Source organism: Leopardus geoffroyi, chromosome D2 (assembly GCF_018350155.1).
Source record: "Leopardus geoffroyi isolate Oge1 chromosome D2, O.geoffroyi_Oge1_pat1.0, whole genome shotgun sequence".
Classification (NCBI taxonomy): Eukaryota; Metazoa; Chordata; class Mammalia; order Carnivora; family Felidae; genus Leopardus; species Leopardus geoffroyi.
Window position 1 is genome coordinate 61,184,788 of NC_059334.1, and position 18,092 is coordinate 61,202,879.

At 40.0% G+C, this 18,092-nt stretch overlaps 1 protein-coding gene across 21 annotated transcripts in view; it reads left to right on the plus strand.

Moving 5' to 3' along the window:
• GBF1 (golgi brefeldin A resistant guanine nucleotide exchange factor 1) overlaps positions 1 to 18,092 on the plus strand; it is a 120,499-nt gene that overhangs the window by 62,771 nt on the left and 39,636 nt on the right. The window contains exon 1 of one of the 21 annotated variants that reach the window (XM_045438706.1): positions 7,723 to 7,779. The exons of the other annotated variants lie outside the window; for them this stretch is intronic. The gene's annotated coding sequence lies outside the window, so the exon portion shown is untranslated. Of the gene's footprint in view, positions 1 to 7,722; positions 7,780 to 18,092 lie in introns of those variants that run through there. 21 annotated transcript variants of the gene reach the window in all.

Here is an 18,092-nt window from a genome sequence, read left to right on the forward strand (position 1 = left end):
CAACTCTTCAACAAGCTTTAGGAACAGAACCACATTCATGTAGCTATGTGAGCTACAGATCTAAAACTGTGCCCTCATTAACAAGTAGGAACACGTGGCATGCCTGACAATTAGAGATCATAGTCATTAATTTCAGAGCTGTATAGTCATTTCCAGTTCCATAGATAGACAGAAAAATGAATAAGTTAAGACCCCTCCCCGCAAATTTGATGTTTGACCATGATCATACAAGCTAGTGTAGTCTATAGTCTGTAAGCAAGAACTTTGCTTATTATCTTTGTAGCTCCAAGGTCTAGCATAGGGCCAGGCCCCACAGGAGGTATAAAATAGTATTTGTTGAAGGAGAAGATGAGGGGTTTAATCCAGAAAGGCCAATATTGTTTCAGTGATCTTACAAGTGCAAAGTTTTTATGATTAATTTTCTAAAAATGGAGAGAATATTACAGTTAAAAAAAATCATTCTCAGCTGTTTGTGAACAACAAAATCAGTATTCGTATTGTTTTGGGTGGGTTTTACTAAAACTGAGTAATAATATTGCATCACACTCTGTGAGTTAGGCTGCCTAATTCTCCCTTTCTTCCGACTAGCTTTTAAAAATATTAAGGGGCACCTAGGTGGCTCAGTCAGTTAAGCATCTGACTCTTGATATCCTCTCAGATCATGATCTTGTGGTCATGGGATCAGGCTCCATGTCAGGCTCTGTGTTGAACATGGAGCCTGTTTGGGATTCTCTCTCTCTTCCTCTATCTCTCTCCCTCCCCCCCCCTCAATAAATAAACTTAAAACATATTAAAAGAGTGTAAAATATGGAAATAAAAACCATCTATAGTCTAACCGTTTCTAGTCATCTAGAAATAACTATTATTTTATCTCTTTTTATGTATGTGTACACACACACACACAAAATAATACCCTTCAGCAAACTTAGGATCGTATTTTATGTTTTTTTGCCTCTTTTTTGTTTTTTCATATTATGGGTATTTCCCCATGTCATTGCACACTCTTAGAAAACAAGATCTAATGATACTCATTGTATGAATGTTTCAAAGTTCATTTAAATGGGTTCCTATCATTGGTTACTTCGATTATTTCCAGTTTTCAATATTATAAGTGATGTAATATAAATGTACAGAATTCTTTGCCTATTATTTTATTTCCTAATGATAGATTCTTTTTATTATTTTTACTAACATTGAGGTAATACATAGTTTTAAAAAGTCAAATAGTGCTGAATGCCCGTAACCAGTGCTGCCCTCACACTCAGCTTTTACAGTCCCTTCCTAAACTCTTTTAGCTATTTGTTTAGATATTTACTTTTATATTTCTAAATAATATGCTTATACCACCTTTCTTTAAAATAAAATTTTTACATTTGAAGAGCATCTATTGATTTCTTACTCGTAGATGTAGAGAGACCACTTTTGTAGTACTTCATATTTACATTTTCCTTCCCTCTATCCTCCCAATATTGTTGTCTCTCCAATTGGTTGAACCAGTATTCAGTCTTTACTTTATTAAGATATTAAGTATTATGCACTACCCAGTCAAGTATTTCTCCCTATTCAAAAAATATGCTGAGGGAAAAAAATAACTATGCTGGGGTGCCCGGGTGGCTCAGTCGCTCAAGCGTCTGACTTTGGCTCAGGTCATGATCTCATGGTTCTTGAGTTTCAGCCCCATGTTGGGCTCTCTGCTGTCAGCACAGAGCCTACTTTAGATCCTCTGTCCTGCTCTATCTCTGGCCCTTCCCCACTCATGCTCTCTCTCTTGACCTCAAAAATACACATTTAAAAAAAATTTTTTTTTCAATGTTTATTTATTTTTGGGACAGAGAGAGACAGAGTATGAACGGGGGAGGGGCAGAGTGAGAGGGAGACACAGAATCGGAAACAGGCTCCAGGCTCTGAGCCATCAGCCCAGAGCCTGACGCGGGGCTCGAACTCACGGACCGCGAGATCGTGACCTGGCTGAAGTCGGACGCTTAACCGACTGCGCCACCCAGGCGCCCCAAAAATACACATTTTTTAAAAATGCTCAGTTTTGTTGCTATCACTATTTCTTCCCCAGCTCTATGATACATTTCTTAAAACTCTCCGAATACTGTTTTCCCACGTGACCAAACACACAGCTCTACTATTCCATTTTCTCTCTTCCTGGAGGCACCCTTCTCAGAGTCTCCCATCCTCATCTTCCATTCTGCATTGTTGCTCTCTAGGCATCAGACAGAACTCTGGAACTTCCCTCCACTTTTCTCTAGACTCCATTTTCCTGGATTCCGTGTCCACCTTTTCCTTGTTTACTCTCTTATTTTGGTTTAAAAACAAAAACAAAAACACTCTCCAAAGGATCCTGAGAAAGGATACCTGGGATGTAACTTTTTTAGACCCTGCAGATTTGTAACTATTTTTATTCTATACTGACACTACGTTGAAGACTTGACAGAATGTAGAATTCTAGTTTGGAGGGGCATCTGGGTGGCTCAGTCGGTTAAGCGTCCAGCTCTTGATTTCAGCTCAGGTCAGGATCTCATGGTTTTTGGGATCCAGCCCTGGTCAGGCTCTGTACTGACAGTGTGGAGCCTGCTTGGGATTCTCTCTCTCCCTCTCACCCTGTCCCTCCTCTACTTGCACGTTCTCTCTCAAATAAACTTAAAAAAAATCTAGTTTGGAAATTATTTTCATTCAGAATGTGATGGCTTTGCTTCTTTGTCTTCTCATTTCCAGTGTTGATCTTGAGTAGTCTGGTGCCATATTGATTCTTAGTCTTTTGTGTTTGAACTAGACATATTTTTTTTTTTTCAATCTCTTTGTTCCCAGTGTTCTAAAACACTTAGTGTAGGTCTCTTTTTATTCATTGTGGTAGGTTCTTAGGGAGGGTCTTTTTGGTCTAGAAAATCGTATTAATTGATTTTAGGGGATGATCTCGTATTCTTCAGTGATTTCCTCTTCTTCCATTTTTTTTCCTGTTCTCTGAACTGGTCCTTCTATTTTCTTATCTTCAATTTCGTCCTCTCATTTCAGAGCTTGTTTCTCATTGGTGCTTCTCTTTAAAGGCACTTGGTTTATTCAGCCTTTTCAGATCTGTTTCCGTTTCCTTCTGCTAAGAATATGTTGGTGAATCTCGTTCAGTACTTTCTCTTCACCTCAAGTCACTTTATTCTACGTACTCTATATTTCAGTTTTTATATTTAACTTTTGAACACTCTTAGCATCTTAGACTTCTCCTTCATAATACTTGTGTGAGCCTTTGCATAATGTCTTTCTCTTCCACTACACAGGAAATTCAGTGGGGTCAGGGATTGCATTGCCCTGTTCACCTATTACCTACTCCAGTGACTGGCACAGAGTTGGTGCTTATAGATATTTGTTTAGTGAATTAGTATCTTCCTTTAATCAAATAGAATTTATTTTATCAAGTGGAATGAAATAGGAATTTAAGTTTTACTCTGTAATAATTAACCATGTGTTATAGGACTATTTATCAAATATTCTTTTATCATATATAATATATTATATATTGTCCTACTTGTTCTTTTGCTGGTAATAAACTTGTTATAGCTGTATTATACATTTTTAAATGATATTGCAAATTTTGTCATTAGTTATTTTGCTTTTCTTTTTTTAAGTTTATTTACTAAAAAAATTTTTTTTTAATGTTTGTCTTTATTTTTGAGACAGAGAGAGACAGAGCATGAGCAGGGGAGAGGCAGACACAGAATTGGAAGCAGGCTCCAGGCTCTGAGCTGTCAGCACAGAGCCTGATGCGGGGCTCGAACTCGTCAACTGCAAGATCATGACCTGAGCCGAAGTCGGCCACTCAACCGACTGAGCCACCTAGGCGCCCCAAGTTTATTTATTTTTGAGAGGGAGAACATGAGCAGGGAGAGTCAGAGAGAGAGGAGAGGGAGAGAGAATACCAAGGAGGCTCCTCACTGTCAGTACGGAGCCAATGTGGGGCTCGAACCCATGAACCGTGAGATCATGACCTGAGCTGAAAATCAAGAGTTGGACGCCTAACTGACTGAGCCATCCAGGCACCCCTGTCATTAGTTATTTTAAAAAATATTCTGGCTATCCTCGTCTGGTTGTTCTTTCATATACCAAGTCATTTAAGTTCTTTTAAAAACTCCCATTTGATTTGATTTGATTCAAAAACATAACTTAATATGGAGAGAATTGGCATCTTTATAGTATATTTGGCTTTCCAAACCAGGAACATGCTATGGCTTCTTCATTTGTTCAAGACTTCTTTTGTGACTCTAGTAAAATTTCCCCCATTTTGTCCCATAAATTTCTTAAGTTTATTCTTAGGTATTATTTTCAGTTGCTAATGGGAATGGGACTCTTCCCCTGCCCCCATTATAAATTCCTTTTATTTTAACTAAAATTGGATAGGTTTTCCTGTATTCCTGCAATAGAGTTTATGTTACTTGCCCAGCCAGCACAAAAGAACTACTAGCTTCATTTTTAACAAAAGCCAGCTGTTTCAGTTATCTATTGCTGTATAACAAACCACTCCAAACCTTTGTGGTTTAAAATAACAACCATTTTATTGTATCTCAAAATTCCATGGGTCGACTAGGGCTCAGCTGGACAGTTCTTCTAATAGTCTCACTCGGAGTATCTTCTGTGGTTAAAGTCAGCTGTGGCTGTTGCTTGGATGTCTGGCACCATGTGGCTTCTTTTGACGTGATGCTTCAGTCTCTAGGGCTTTTCCTCATGACCTGTCTCTCCCACAGGGTAGCTTATACTTTGTACATGACAGTTCAGATCTCCAAAATGGAAGAAATGGAAGCTTCAAGGCCATTTTAGTGCCTAGATGTGGAAGTCTCAGATTGCCATTTTGTCTACACTGTATCTGTCAAAGCACTCACAGAACAGATTCAAGGGGAGCAGACATAAGCTCTACCTCTTTTTTTTCCCCCCTTAATATCTTTATTGCCACCTTTTTAAAAAATGTTTATTTATTTTGGGGAGAGAGAGGAAGAGCCTACATGCGAGCGGGAGAGGGCCAGAGAGAGGGGGAGATAGAAAATCCAAAGCAGGGGCGCCTGGGTGGCTCAGTCAGTTGAGCATCCGACTTCAGCTCAGTTCATGATCTCCTGGTCTGTGGGTTCGAGCCCCGCGTTGGGATGTGTGCTGACAGCTCAGAGCCTGGAGCCTGCTTCGGATTCTGTGTCTCCCTCTGTCTCTGCCCCTCCCCCGCTCATGCTCTGTCTCTCTCTCTCTCTCTCTCTCTCTCTCTCTCTCTCTCTCTCTCTGTCCAAAATAAATAAACATTAAAAACAAAAAAAAAAAGAAAAGAAAATCCAAAGCAGGCTCTGCACTGACAGTAGAGAACCCAGTGCAGGGCTTAAACCCATGAACCACGAGAACATGACCTGATCTGAAGTCAGATGCTTAACTGACTGAGCCTGCCAGGTGCCCCAGTTCTACTTCTTGATTGGAGGATGGGCATGTGAGGGGTTGGTATGGGACTGTTGTTGTTTTTTTAAGTTTATTTGTTTAATTTGAGAGAGACAGAGACAGTGCAAGTAGGGGAGGGGAAGAGAGAGAGGGAGACTGAAATCCCAAGCAGACCCTGTGCTGGCAGCACAGAGCCCGATGTAGGGCTTGAACCCACAAAACTATGAGATCATGACCTGAACCAAAACCGAGTCGGATGCTCAACCAACTGAGCACTCAGGCACCCCTGTATGGGACTGTTTTTGAAGACTAATTATCATAATGGAATTTGTTCCTACCTTCTTTATTAATTCCCTCTTTTAGACCAAGTAGCTACTCTAAACTCTTAGTTTCCCACAGCCATCTTTTGTCTAGTCAACTTCCAGTACCAAATAACTATATTTATTATTGTAAGGAGGGATCTGGTTGAACAGGGTAGCAGAGGAAAAACAAAAATGTTTCCACCTTCCCATTTGTTCTCTTTGGTGAGGCATAACTCTCATGGACAGAAATACAGAGTTCACTTGATCATGGAATGCCAGACAAGGGGACAGGTGTAAATTGTACTTGTTCTCCGAATCTGCCTACTCTCCAGGAAGGACAGCCTCCCCCTTTCCTCCCCAGCACCAGTCTAACCCTTTCTCTCATCATGGCTTGTCACAAGAGCTCTCTCCTATGCTGGTTCAAGTAGAAATAAAATAAAATGTTATTCCTTTTCTTTTTTTTTTGCATAGTACTTCTTCCCACCCTGGGTTTACTAACTTGGGCTTAAATATGCACCAAGCAAAGATGTATAGTCCTCCTCCCTTCCTCCCCCTTAGCTTGGTCTGAAGGAAGGCAGCAGGTGATGGAATGCATAAAAGATAGGGGTATGGGTAGCGGGGTGGGTGGGGGGAGGAATCTTTTCTCACACACTATGGATGTTGCTCAACAGAACGGGTGTGAAATTTAGTCAGAGCCACAGCATGTGTTTCAATTTTCCAGGGAATTTCCTCTTCTTAACTGTAGGTTTAACCCTTTTTTCTGTGTAGTGTCAAGGGCTACCCAAGATAGATGAAATGAGCTATTTGCAAGGAGAAAATGCTAGGATTTACAGGCCCCCTTGAAGATCTAGGGTCTCCAGCTTACTTCCTGCCAGATGGTTGTGGAAAAAAGCATAAACTTTGGAGTTGGATAGACCTGGGTTCAGATCCCTTCTCTACCATTGGGTGGTCTTGGGCAGTTACTTGACCTATTTGAACCTCCTATTTTTTAATCTGTAAAATGGAGATAAAAACTTTCTAATAGGGTTCTTGTGAGGACTTATGAAATGTGTGCAAGGTGCCCACTAGTACATTGCATACCTTGCACATAGTAGGCACTCAACATACATTTGTTTGTTTATTTTTTTTCCAATCTTCCTACTGGATTTTGAGGATATTTACTCTTCTTTTTTTTTTTTTTTTTTTTTTTTTAAATCAACGTTTATTTATTTTTGGGACAGAGAGAGACAGAGCATGAACAGGGGAGGGGCAGAGAGAGAGGGAGACACAGAATCGGAAACAGGCTCCAGGCTCTGAGCCATCAGCCCAGAGCCTGACGTGGGGCTCGAACTCACGGACCGCGAGATCGTGACCTGGCTGAAGTCGGACGCTTAACCGACTGCGCCACCCAGGCGCCCCTATTTACTCTTCTTTTATCCTATGCCCACTTTGGGTTTGCTGTTTAAGCAGCTTCTCACATCATAGATTTGTTGCTTTTCTCTCTGAGTCTAACTCTTTAGTGTGTTAGAAAGGAGACATCATTTCACATGATAACACAGAATCTCTCTGGAGATCCTCATTAAGGTGAAAGGATGAGTCTATGTAACAATGCTGAGAATCCCATCTGATCCTGAAGGCTGCATGAACTTAGAAGAGTTATAAAATCATACCTTGATAGAGTTAAAACTGAAACATAGAAGCCCTCTAGTCCATTGTACAGAGCACTGTGGCTTAGAGGCCATGTCTTATGCAAGGCCTCTTGACACAGTAGTGGTGGTTCTGAAACTAGAGTGCTGACCTACTTGTCTGTTAGTCTGGTTATAATTTAATTTTTTTGAAGACTTGAGTTGTAATTACTAAGGGCATAGCTTTTGTTGTATGTGAACTTTCTTCTAAATTGGAACTCTGATTATACTTTTAGCAATGGGGAAGTAAACACTGTTGAAGACATTTCAGTGACACTCCTTCGGGAAGCACAGGGCCCCTGAGGGTATGTCAGTTACCACCTGAAAATCTCTTCTTTCCCCAAAGGTTGCCCAAAGGGCACTGAGGTGGCAGCTCAGCTGGCTGTTGAGCCTCTGCTCCCAGAATGGTGAGTTGGGAACCAAGTTTGTTCTGTATCTTCATTCTTCCAAATAATGCTCAGTAGGAGAGGCTTACCCCAAATTCCCAGCTCTGTCCCTTTTTTAAATTGAAGTATAATTAATATACAATACAATATACAGATCTTAGGTGTTTAGTTGATAAATTTTGATATTTATATAAACCCACTGTAACCACCATACCAAAAAAAAAAAAAAAAATAGACCATTAACATTACCCTAGAAAGTTTCCTCATGCCCCCTTTAAATTACCCCCGACACATACATACACACAAAACCACTTTCTGTGCCCTATTATCATAGATCAGTTTTGTTTTTGGATTTAATATAGTTGGAATCATACAGGATATACTCTTTTATATCTAGCTTCTTTTCACTTAGCACATTGGGATTCATCCCTCTAATTGCATGTCTCACTAGTTTTTTGTTTGTTTTGATCTTTGTTTTGGTTGTTTGCTTTTTGTTTTACTGAGTAGTTTTCAATTGTATGGATAAACCACAGAATATTTATCCATTCTCTTACTAAAGGACATTTGGATTGTTTCAGTTTTTGTCCATTATGAATAGACGGCTGTAAACATTCCTATACAAGTATTTTTGTGAATGTATGTTTTAGTTTCTCTTGGGTAAATACTGAAGAGTGAAGTTACTGAATCATAGAGTAGATGTGTGTTTAACTTTAAAAGAATTAGTTTTTCAAAGTGGCTGTAACACCCAGTCTATCTTTTTTCTCCCCTGAGGAGCTAGGCTCTTTAAGTTAAGGATTTGGCAGGAGAAGAGAACCCACATCATCAGGGTCCCTGCTGCCAGAGAACAGTGGCTGAATCAGACACTTAAAAAGTTGAAACAGGTGTTTGAAACCCTACTCCAGCCTCCCTATTTGATGCCAGCCCCCTGAGAGGCTGGGGCTCGGCCAGCAGAATTCAGACCTAATCTAATGGATGCTGGATTAGAGACTTTTGCGGGACATGGCTACATAATAGTGTATATACTGTGACTTGATATATTTGAAGCAGGTAGATGTACATGTTTATGTAGGAGAGGGGCCTTTAGTGTCCCAAGTGCTTCTTGAACATAGGTGAGTCTGTGTGCTAGATGAACGCCCTTCCTTATCCTTGCTTATTAACCCCCCACTCTTTTCCTTGAGGCTATGTGCAGTAGAAGTCAGCACTTCCCTTAGTGATGTTAATTTTGCCAAGGGCCTTTAGCCAGGTAGGATTTAGTATCCTGTGTGTCAAATATTATGGGAGATAAATTATTCCCTGGTAAAGTATTTCTCTATATTTTTACTGCCTTTATCTTACCTAGGCCTTGGGGAGCTAATTCTCAAAGGTTAAAGCAAGAAATTGAATGCTAGGGTGCAGGCACCCAAAGCCAAATGACGTATTATACCAAAACTGTAGTTTCTCTAACCATGTTCAGTGGAGTCAAAGTTGACAGAAGTGTAATCTATCATTACAGCGCTGCTTCAACTGAAGAATTTGAAAGAATAGGTTCCAATTTTAAATCTTTTCTAATATTGGTTAGAAGAGTCCATGGAGAGAAGAAATAAGCTCCCCATGCTAGTCTAGCATTTCCACAAATCCTTGAGGGGAAAGGACATTTCTGAATTTAGGTCCACCTTCACAGGTGGCCATTCCTTTACACCTAATCTGGATATCTTCAGACCTCACTCTTGGAATGCAGGGTCTGCTGTTGGGCTGCATCCCGTGGTTGCCATTCTGCGTATGAAGTAAGCTGAGATTCATAGACTACAATTCTTTCTGTAGATATTTTTCTTTTCATTATCATAGTATAATTGACTTTTTTTAGTGTATAGTTGTATGAATTTTAAGACACACGTAGATCCCTGTAACCACTGTGACAATCAGGATTCAAAAGAGTTTCATTGCCCCAGAAAACTCTGTCTTATCTCTTTAAGTCACAACCGCCTTGCCACCCCAACCCTTCTCAACAACCATGGATGTATTCCCCCACACTGTGGTTTTATCAAGACGGTCATAAAATGAAGTCATACAGTGTGTTACTTCTGAGGCTGGCTTCTTTCACTCAGCATGATGCGTCTGAGATTCATCTAAACTGTTGCACAGATCAATAGTTTGTTCCCTTTTTAATGTTGAGTGGTATTCCATTGCATGTATGTACCACAGTTTGTTTATCCTATCCATTCACTAGTTGAAGGACATTTATTTGGCTTCTCCAGTTTGAGGCGATTTTGAGTAAAGCTGCTATAAACATTCACATACAGGTTTTTGTGTGAAGAACATCGGTTTGCATTTCTCTAGGATAAACACCCAGGAGTGGGATCTCTGGGTCAAAGGGTAAATGTATGTTCAGCTTTATAAGAAACTGCCAAACTGTTTTCCAGTTTCTGTGTGACTTTGCATTCCCACCAGCAGTGAGAATTCTGGTCTCTGCCCATCCTCTCCTGTACTTGGTATTTTCAGTATTTTTACTTAAGCCATCCTAGTAGGTAGGTAGTGGTATCTCCATGTGGTTTACATTTGCATTTCCCTAATGGCTAGTGACACTGAACCTCTTTTTCATGTGGTTATTTGCCATCCATGTATCCTTTTTGGTGGACATGTGTGTTCAAGTCTTTAGCCCATTTTTTAAAATGAATTATTTGTTTTCTTACTGTTGAATTTTTTTTTAAGTTTATTTATTTATTTTGAGAGAGAGAGAAAGAGAGGGAGAGAGAATCCCAAGCAGGCTCCGCACCATCAACGCAGAGCCTGATACGGGGCTCAAACTCACAAACCCCAAGATCATGACCTGAGCTGAAATCAAGAGTCAGATGCTTAACCAACTGAACCACCCAGGAGACCCCTTACTGCTGAGTTTAGAAACTTCTTTTTTTTTTTCTTCTAAGTTTTATTTATCTATTTGGAGAGAGAGAAACAGAGGCAGCACCAGTGGGGGAGGGGCAGAGAGAGGGATAGAGAAACTCCCAAGCAGGCTCTGCACCATCAGCACAGAGCTGATGCGGGGCTCAAACTCATGAGCCCCAAGATCAGACGTTTAACCAACTGAGCTACCCGGGAGCCCCCTTACTATTGAGTTTACAGACTTCTTTATTCATTCTGGACTCAAGTCCTTTATTGGCAATATAGTGATTTACAGATGTTTTCTCCGAGACTGTAGCTTGTCTTTTCAATCTCTTAACAGTATCTCTCATAGAGCAGGCATTTTTAGTTAGTCTGGTGTATTCATTTTTTTCTTTCATGCATTGTGTTTTTGGTGTCATATCTAAGTACTCTTTGCCTAATCCCAGGCCACAGAGACTTTCCTATGTTTTCTTCTAAAAAATATACAGGTTTATGCTTTTTGTTTACATCTGTGATCTGTTTGAGTTAATTTTTCTACACTGTGCGACGTTTCATTGGAGGTTCTTTTTTGTTGTTGTTGTTGTTGTTATATAGATGTCCAGTTGTTCTAACATCATTTGTTGAAATCAATACCTTTTTTAGACCAAATTCTCCTTAGGACTGTACCTCTTTAGTCCTGAAAGAGTTACAGAGGATTCACACTTGGGTCCCTCCTCTCTTTCCAGGAATCACCCTTGTCCTCTTGTTCTTATTTCTTTTGGAGTCTTCCTGATTTTGGGTTTATTTTTAATGGCATGTAATGGAACACTTATTATTTGTAAGTTAGTTGATTGAGCATAAAGTATTTCATTATAAAATGGCCATCCATCACAAGAAGGCATGTGGGCTGTAAAAAACATTAACTGTGTGCTCTGGGCTGGTATGCAACTTTACCAGAATAATGCAGCTTTTGTATTGTGTGCAGTTGGGATAAAATAAGAGACAGTTAGACAGATATTGTTGGGGAAACAGGTGTTGGCTGAACTCGGGTTCTGTTGCATGTATTCTGAATATGGTTGTTTCCCAACACTTTTAGGATTGCTCCTCCAGATTCAGCTGTCTAAAAGTTTCCCTGGGCACCTTTCAGAGCAAATAACATGACTTCTCAGAGTACTGCTGTTTCCAAAAATGTTCTTGTTCATTCTCCAGCTCACAGACATGTCTTTAGAGACAGCAATGGCAAGCGGTTAGAACACTTGTCCTGGCCCTTATGGGTTACATTTTTGATGCCTTTGTTTTCCCCATCTGTAAAATGGGAAATGTACCTTATCATCAAATTCTTGATGAACCCAATAGTGCAAAGAGTGGCTGAGGCAGAATAAGATTCCTTAGTCTTAGTGTCCTAAGAATTTATGATCTGCTGCTGTAGAAACCATTTTCAGCTGTTAGAAAAAAGTGAATAAATAGGATTCTGGGGGCGCCTAGGTGGCTTAGTCAGTTGTTAAGTGTCTGACTCTTGATTTCTGCTCAGGTCATGATCTCCCAGTTTCAAGAGTTTGAGCCCCAAGTCGGGCTCTGTGCTGACCCTGCAGAGTCTGCTTGGGATTCTCTCTATCTCTCCCTCTCTTTCTGCCCTTCCCCTGCTCTCATTCCCTCTGTCTCTCTCAAATTAAATAAATAAGCTTAAAACTTTTTTTTAAAATAGGGGCACCTGGGTAGCTCAGTTGGTAAGCATCCAACCTCAGCTCAGGTCATGATCTTGCGGTTCATGGGTTCAAGCTCCACGTTGGGCTCTGTGCTGACAGCTCAGAGCCTGGAGCCTGCTTCGGATTCTGTGTCTCGCTCTCTCTGCCCCTCCCCTGCTCATGCCCTGTCTCTCTCTCTCTCTCTCAAAAAAAGTAAAAATTAAAAAAATAAATAAATAAACATAAATTTTGAAAAATAGGATTCTGTACACGTAAGGGGCAGGGAAGATTGTTCCCAGGCCTATAATTGGTACTCTTTGGGGATTCTCTGAATCCTCTCCAGAAGTTTTGGCTCTTGACCCTTTAGTCTTTTACATGTCTGTAGACTTTGCTAATGTTAATTCAGAATTTAGTTCTTTTTCATTTCCTTTTACTGCCTCTTTAGGGCCCCTCTAGGGTCTCCTCTTAATGGCCTGACAGGATAGTAATTGATAATAAACCTGTAATTGTCTTCTCTTCTTGCTATCGAACACTGGAACTTTTTACTAGAATACGAGAGGAATTAGGATTGAAAAAGTTGCTTCAAGTGTAATGACTGCATAAAGTTGGGGTGAATTGTTCTGTTTTAAAGTATAGTAACACAAGTTTTTTAATTTCTCCTGGGCTTTCAAATTGCCTGCTTAAGTTTGGGCTTGGTCTTGAACAATGTATGCAGAAAATGGCAAGGCAGAGTAAAGGACCAGAGCAGCTCTGGCTTGCCTGTATGTTACAATCTAATTGCTTTCCTTTCAATATGTGCCAATTTCCTCTAGAAGGGTGAAAACTAGTGTTTATAGAGTTGATACACATCAAACTTTGCTCTCAGTAAGACAGATGGATCAGTCTGTCCTTGGGCCTCTGCAATACGTTTGAGGCCAGTCCCTGTGGGCCTCATTTAGCCCTGCCGGCCTTGTTAAAGGGGCCTCACTCTTCCTCTTGGATTAGGAGGGAACCTGGGCAAACCTGATACTTAATTCTTGTGGCGGTACTAAAATCAATAACTAACAGTGTTTAGTCATCAGTTAGGGAGGAGGAAAGTTAGAGAAGAAACTTCAATTCCAGGATATTTGAATTTTAAATTTTTATTTGCCATCCGACTCATGCAGTTAATACATCTAGTAGTAAACCTGTAGCAATAGCATGGTATAACATTTAAGAATATAATAAGTGTTTAAGAGCATGGACTTTGGAAACCAGAACAGACCTGGCTCTAAATTCTGCCTCTTTCATTTTTTGTGTGATCTTGGGCAAGTCACGTAACCATTTAGAGCCTTGGTTTCTTTATCTGTAAAATAAGAACAGTAATACTGTTTCTTAGGGTTATTGGGAGGATAAAATAATCTATGTATAACAATTAAGCTTAATAATCTGTGTAGCTGTTACTGATGTCTGAGTCAAATTAAGGTTGTTGTCCTGGACAGTGGAGTAGTATTATTCTTGAAAGGGTGGTAGGTGGCAGCTTCTAGCATCAGGCTAAATTGGCTCTTCAGGTTGGATTGGCCATTAAGGGCTAGAATCAGCCTAAAAAAGAATACTTCCCAAAGAATTTTTAAAGGATCAAGTATTAGAAATAATTTGCCTTTCTTAGTGTAAATGGTTGGTACCATTATCTTCTAGCTGGCCCATCGACCCACCTTATACCTGGATGTGATAGTGATTAAGCCATCATCATATTTTGTCTCATAGAGTTATAATATCAAAGACAATCTCCCCACTCTCCCATCCCAAATCTAAAGATGCCTTGAGAAACTAAGCATTTAAGAAAAGGAAAAAAGAGGATCTACTGTCAAGATCATAGACAAACGAATTTCTTTCCACCGGGCTACCTTCTTAACAGACAGTCTGCATTCATGTGCACTTACTCCCAAACCGTACTTTGCTTTTTGTTAAGTTTTAGGGATCTAAAGGAGCCTTAAGGAATTCAGTTAAACTACTGCCACCACCATCTTCCCTAAGAAAACTCTGTGGATGAGAAAACTGTGGCCCAAAGAAGTGAAGTGTTTTACCCAAGGTCACATAGTTAGTGATAGGCCAAGACTGGACATTCCTTTATTTTATTTCTCCTCTTGTAGAGAGCAGTTTGCAAAGCCTTGTCTGGGTTTGACCCTTAAGTCTGGAAAGTAGTACATTTCTCTGAGAGCTGTCCTTTGGTAGTCTTCCTTCAAGTCAGTTCCTGAAGTCAAAATCTAAATCCCCACCTGACCATTTGAGGTCTGGAAATAAAGGGATGGCAGGTGTGGCAGATACTCCAGAGGCTTCTGGCTTTACCAAAGTTTAGTTTTGTTTATGCTTTGGATCACTACACTTGATGTCCCCCCTAGTGACCACAAAGAGCACAGCTCCTTCCTCCTGAGATTACAGTATCTCAAAAATTCCATTTGTAGATCGTTCCCAATCTTGCTTTGTCTTTTACAAGAAATATTCCTGGGTATAGCATAGTCAGAAAAGTAGAATATGAGGACCTAACACTTTTTCCTAAAATGGAATGTGCAGGCATAAACAGAAAAGCCAAAAACTGAAAAGCTTTTTATGCTCAGATAATTTTGTTCTGTGCCTCTGGATATAGAAGTATCAAGAGGGGTAAATGAACTTCTGTTTATATCATGCTCTGATTTATTAGTCTGTTATACATGATCCACCTTGTGAGTGACGATATTCTGTCTCCAGAAACATGAGCCAATATTTGCAGGATGAAGAGCAAGGATGGGAGCAGGCTGGTGACCCTCTAGAAAGTAAGAAGGGAGAAGTAGGCTCTGAGGGCAAAAGGGTCGAGACAGGCATTTCTGAAGCCAAATGGTGTTGAAATAATATACCACAGGCCTTTTTCCTTGTCAGCGTAATCCAATTGAGAATGCCCAACCGCCCCTGACAAGAGTCACTCAGGAGTGAAGAGCTTCGCTACCAGGGAAAGCAGCTTATGTGTGCATTTTGGCTCAGGAATGTGCCAGCCCAATGCTGGCCAAATGAGAAAAGGCTACTGCAGGCTGGAGAACACCAACCTCCTGAGAGGTTGGTGACGGCTCCCCTGTAGGCTAATAAGAAAGTGTTTCCTTTTGTCTAAGGGCAGCCCTTGATGCCACTGTTGAGACCTTTGACATAGATTATCAGAGAGGATGGCAAGCTCTCACGTAAAAAGAGAAAACAGTGTCAGGATTCATTCCCTTTTGGACAGGTCACCTCATCATCTGAAAAGACAAGAGACTTAGGGGACATCTGTAGACTCTCAAATTGCTATTGAGCCAAACTGAGACTTCTCTTTTAATATCATTATATATGGAGTTGAGCTCCCTGCTTACTGCTGTTGAACAGAGTGTGAGCAGAGTACCACCAAGACATCTCTAAAGGGTTTCACTTTGCTTTGTGTTGAAGTGGTTCATGAGCTTCTCCAGAAATAGTTTAATAATTCTTGTTGTAATTGTTCTTATTCAGCAGTGACTAGCCAGAAGTAGGTCTCAGATTTGGTTTTAGAAGCAGGTGGCTTAGTCCTAGAAGGATCCCAAGTGTTCTTTCTTCAATAGGGAGTTGAATTTCCCCTCCTTGTAATCATACCTTTTTTTTCCCTTCCCATCTTGGAACATGAACCAGTCACCTTCAGAGTACCCCTCTACCTGATCTGCACTCTCTGTTTACTGGACTGTTTGTGCCTTGAAGTTGACAACTTTCCAGGGCGGGAATTTTGGCCGCTTGGCAGTGGTATCAGATGTCTCCTTGGTTGTGAAATTAATCAGCCTGCTTACTATGAGCAGCATCATGGCACCTTTCCCCTGAAGGACTCAGGCAGCTTTTCTCACTCTTCTGAAGAAGATCTAGACAATTGAATCTCATTCCCAGGGCAGACTGAGCCAGGCGGCAGAACACCAGAAACTTTTCTGTTCTGGCTTCATAGGAAGCAGTGGAGTTGAATAGCTAGGGGCACAGATTTTGGAGTCACATGAACCTGGATTTGATTCCCACTTACACCACTTGCTGGTTGTACAGTCTTAGCTGAAGAGTAGATCTACTTCCTAAGTCTCATTTTCATCTTCAAAATGGGGATAATTACGAAGAGAAAAGGTATATAAGGTGCTTAGCACATGGCATGGCACGGCACAAGGTAATATAAATAGTAGCTGCTATTAATATTGTTATTTTTATCTCTTCTAAAAAGAGGATGAATGTTTCAGTCATTTGTTTAAAAAGGGAAGCCTCTTCCTTTCTATGATAACTGTGCATACCTTAGAAAAAGCTGAAACCCTCAGAAATTAAAAGAGCTATCCCAAATTGCACCCTATGTAAATAATAACTACTAGTTATCTTGGCATCTATCCTTCATTTTTATCCCTTTTAAGCTTTAGTAATCAAAGATAGAAGGCCTGCCTTTGAAGTTTTTGATATTTACTTAAATCTTAAGAAATAAACTGAACTTACAGTAACTTAAGAGTATTAAGAATCCTGGACTGGGACTCCAGAACTAAAAAACTAGAATAATAATATCTTAGTGATATTCATTACACTTTATTCCATGCATTGTACAACATATTTTACATGTATTACATGAGATAATATGTGTAAATTACCGAGCACAGTGCCTGACACATAGTATATGCTCAATAAATGTTAGCTGCTGTTAGTTTTTAAATATAATTTATTTTAATTCTCTAACACCTATTTTAACACCTAATAAAATACAGTCTTTGAAAATTTAGTATCTATCACACAGCCATTAAGTTGCAGAACTAGAATTTGAATCCTGCTCAGAGGTTCATGTTTTTACATAGTGCCCTCAACTTCTAGTCTCGGTTCCAACACTAACTTGCTTTGTAGCCTTGTACAAATTACTTAACCTTTCTAAATCTTAAATCTCTCATTCATAAATTATTTTTAGGGCCTATCTTAGCTGTAATACCTAGGATTTGGAGCATTTTCTAGAAAGGCCAGTTGAAAATTAGGGTTTATTTTTGTAGAGCACTTTTACTCAAAGTATAATCTGTAAACCATTTTAGGTTCACAAACTGCTGCTTGGTGCATGGTGGGATGTGTACAGAAATTGAGGGAAAACACTTAGAAACTTTTATAACATCTTGACAGTTTATATATGTTGACAATTTTATATATGTTATAATAATAAAATAGAGCTTATATTGTATTATGTCTTTGTTTTTTAAATTTCATTCTCTAGCAGTTCGTTTTATTATAGTTTATAAAACAATGGATCTGCAATGGATTGGTATAAAGGGGGAAAAATTGGCCCTTAACCACAGACAGTTTGAGAAGCACTGTTTTAGAGGACCATCTGAACATCTTAACAGGATTATGAATTGAAATTCCAGTTTTGTTTTTTTTAAATGTGTTTACTAATGTGTTTACAAAGAGGTACCTTTTAAATCAGAAATGCCTGGGGCACCTGGGTGGCTCAGTCCTTTGGGCGTAGGACTTTGGCTCAGGTCATGATTTCATGGTTCGTGGGTTCAAGCCCTGTGTCGGGCTCTGTGCTGACAGCTTGGAGCCTGGAGCCTGCTTCAGATTCTGTGTCTCCCTCTCTCTCTGCCCCTCACCTGCTCACGCTCTGTCTCTCCTTCAAAAATAAATATAAACTTTTTTAATTTTAAAAAGAAAAAATAATCAGAAATATCTTGGGGCAGCTGGGTGGCTCAGTCATTTAAGCATCCAGCTCTTAATTTTGGCTCAGGTCATGATCTCGCAGTTTGTGGGTTTGGGCCCTATGTTGGGCTCTGTGTTGATGGTGGGGAACCTGCTTGGGATTCTTTGTCTCTCTCTTTCTCTGCCCCTCCT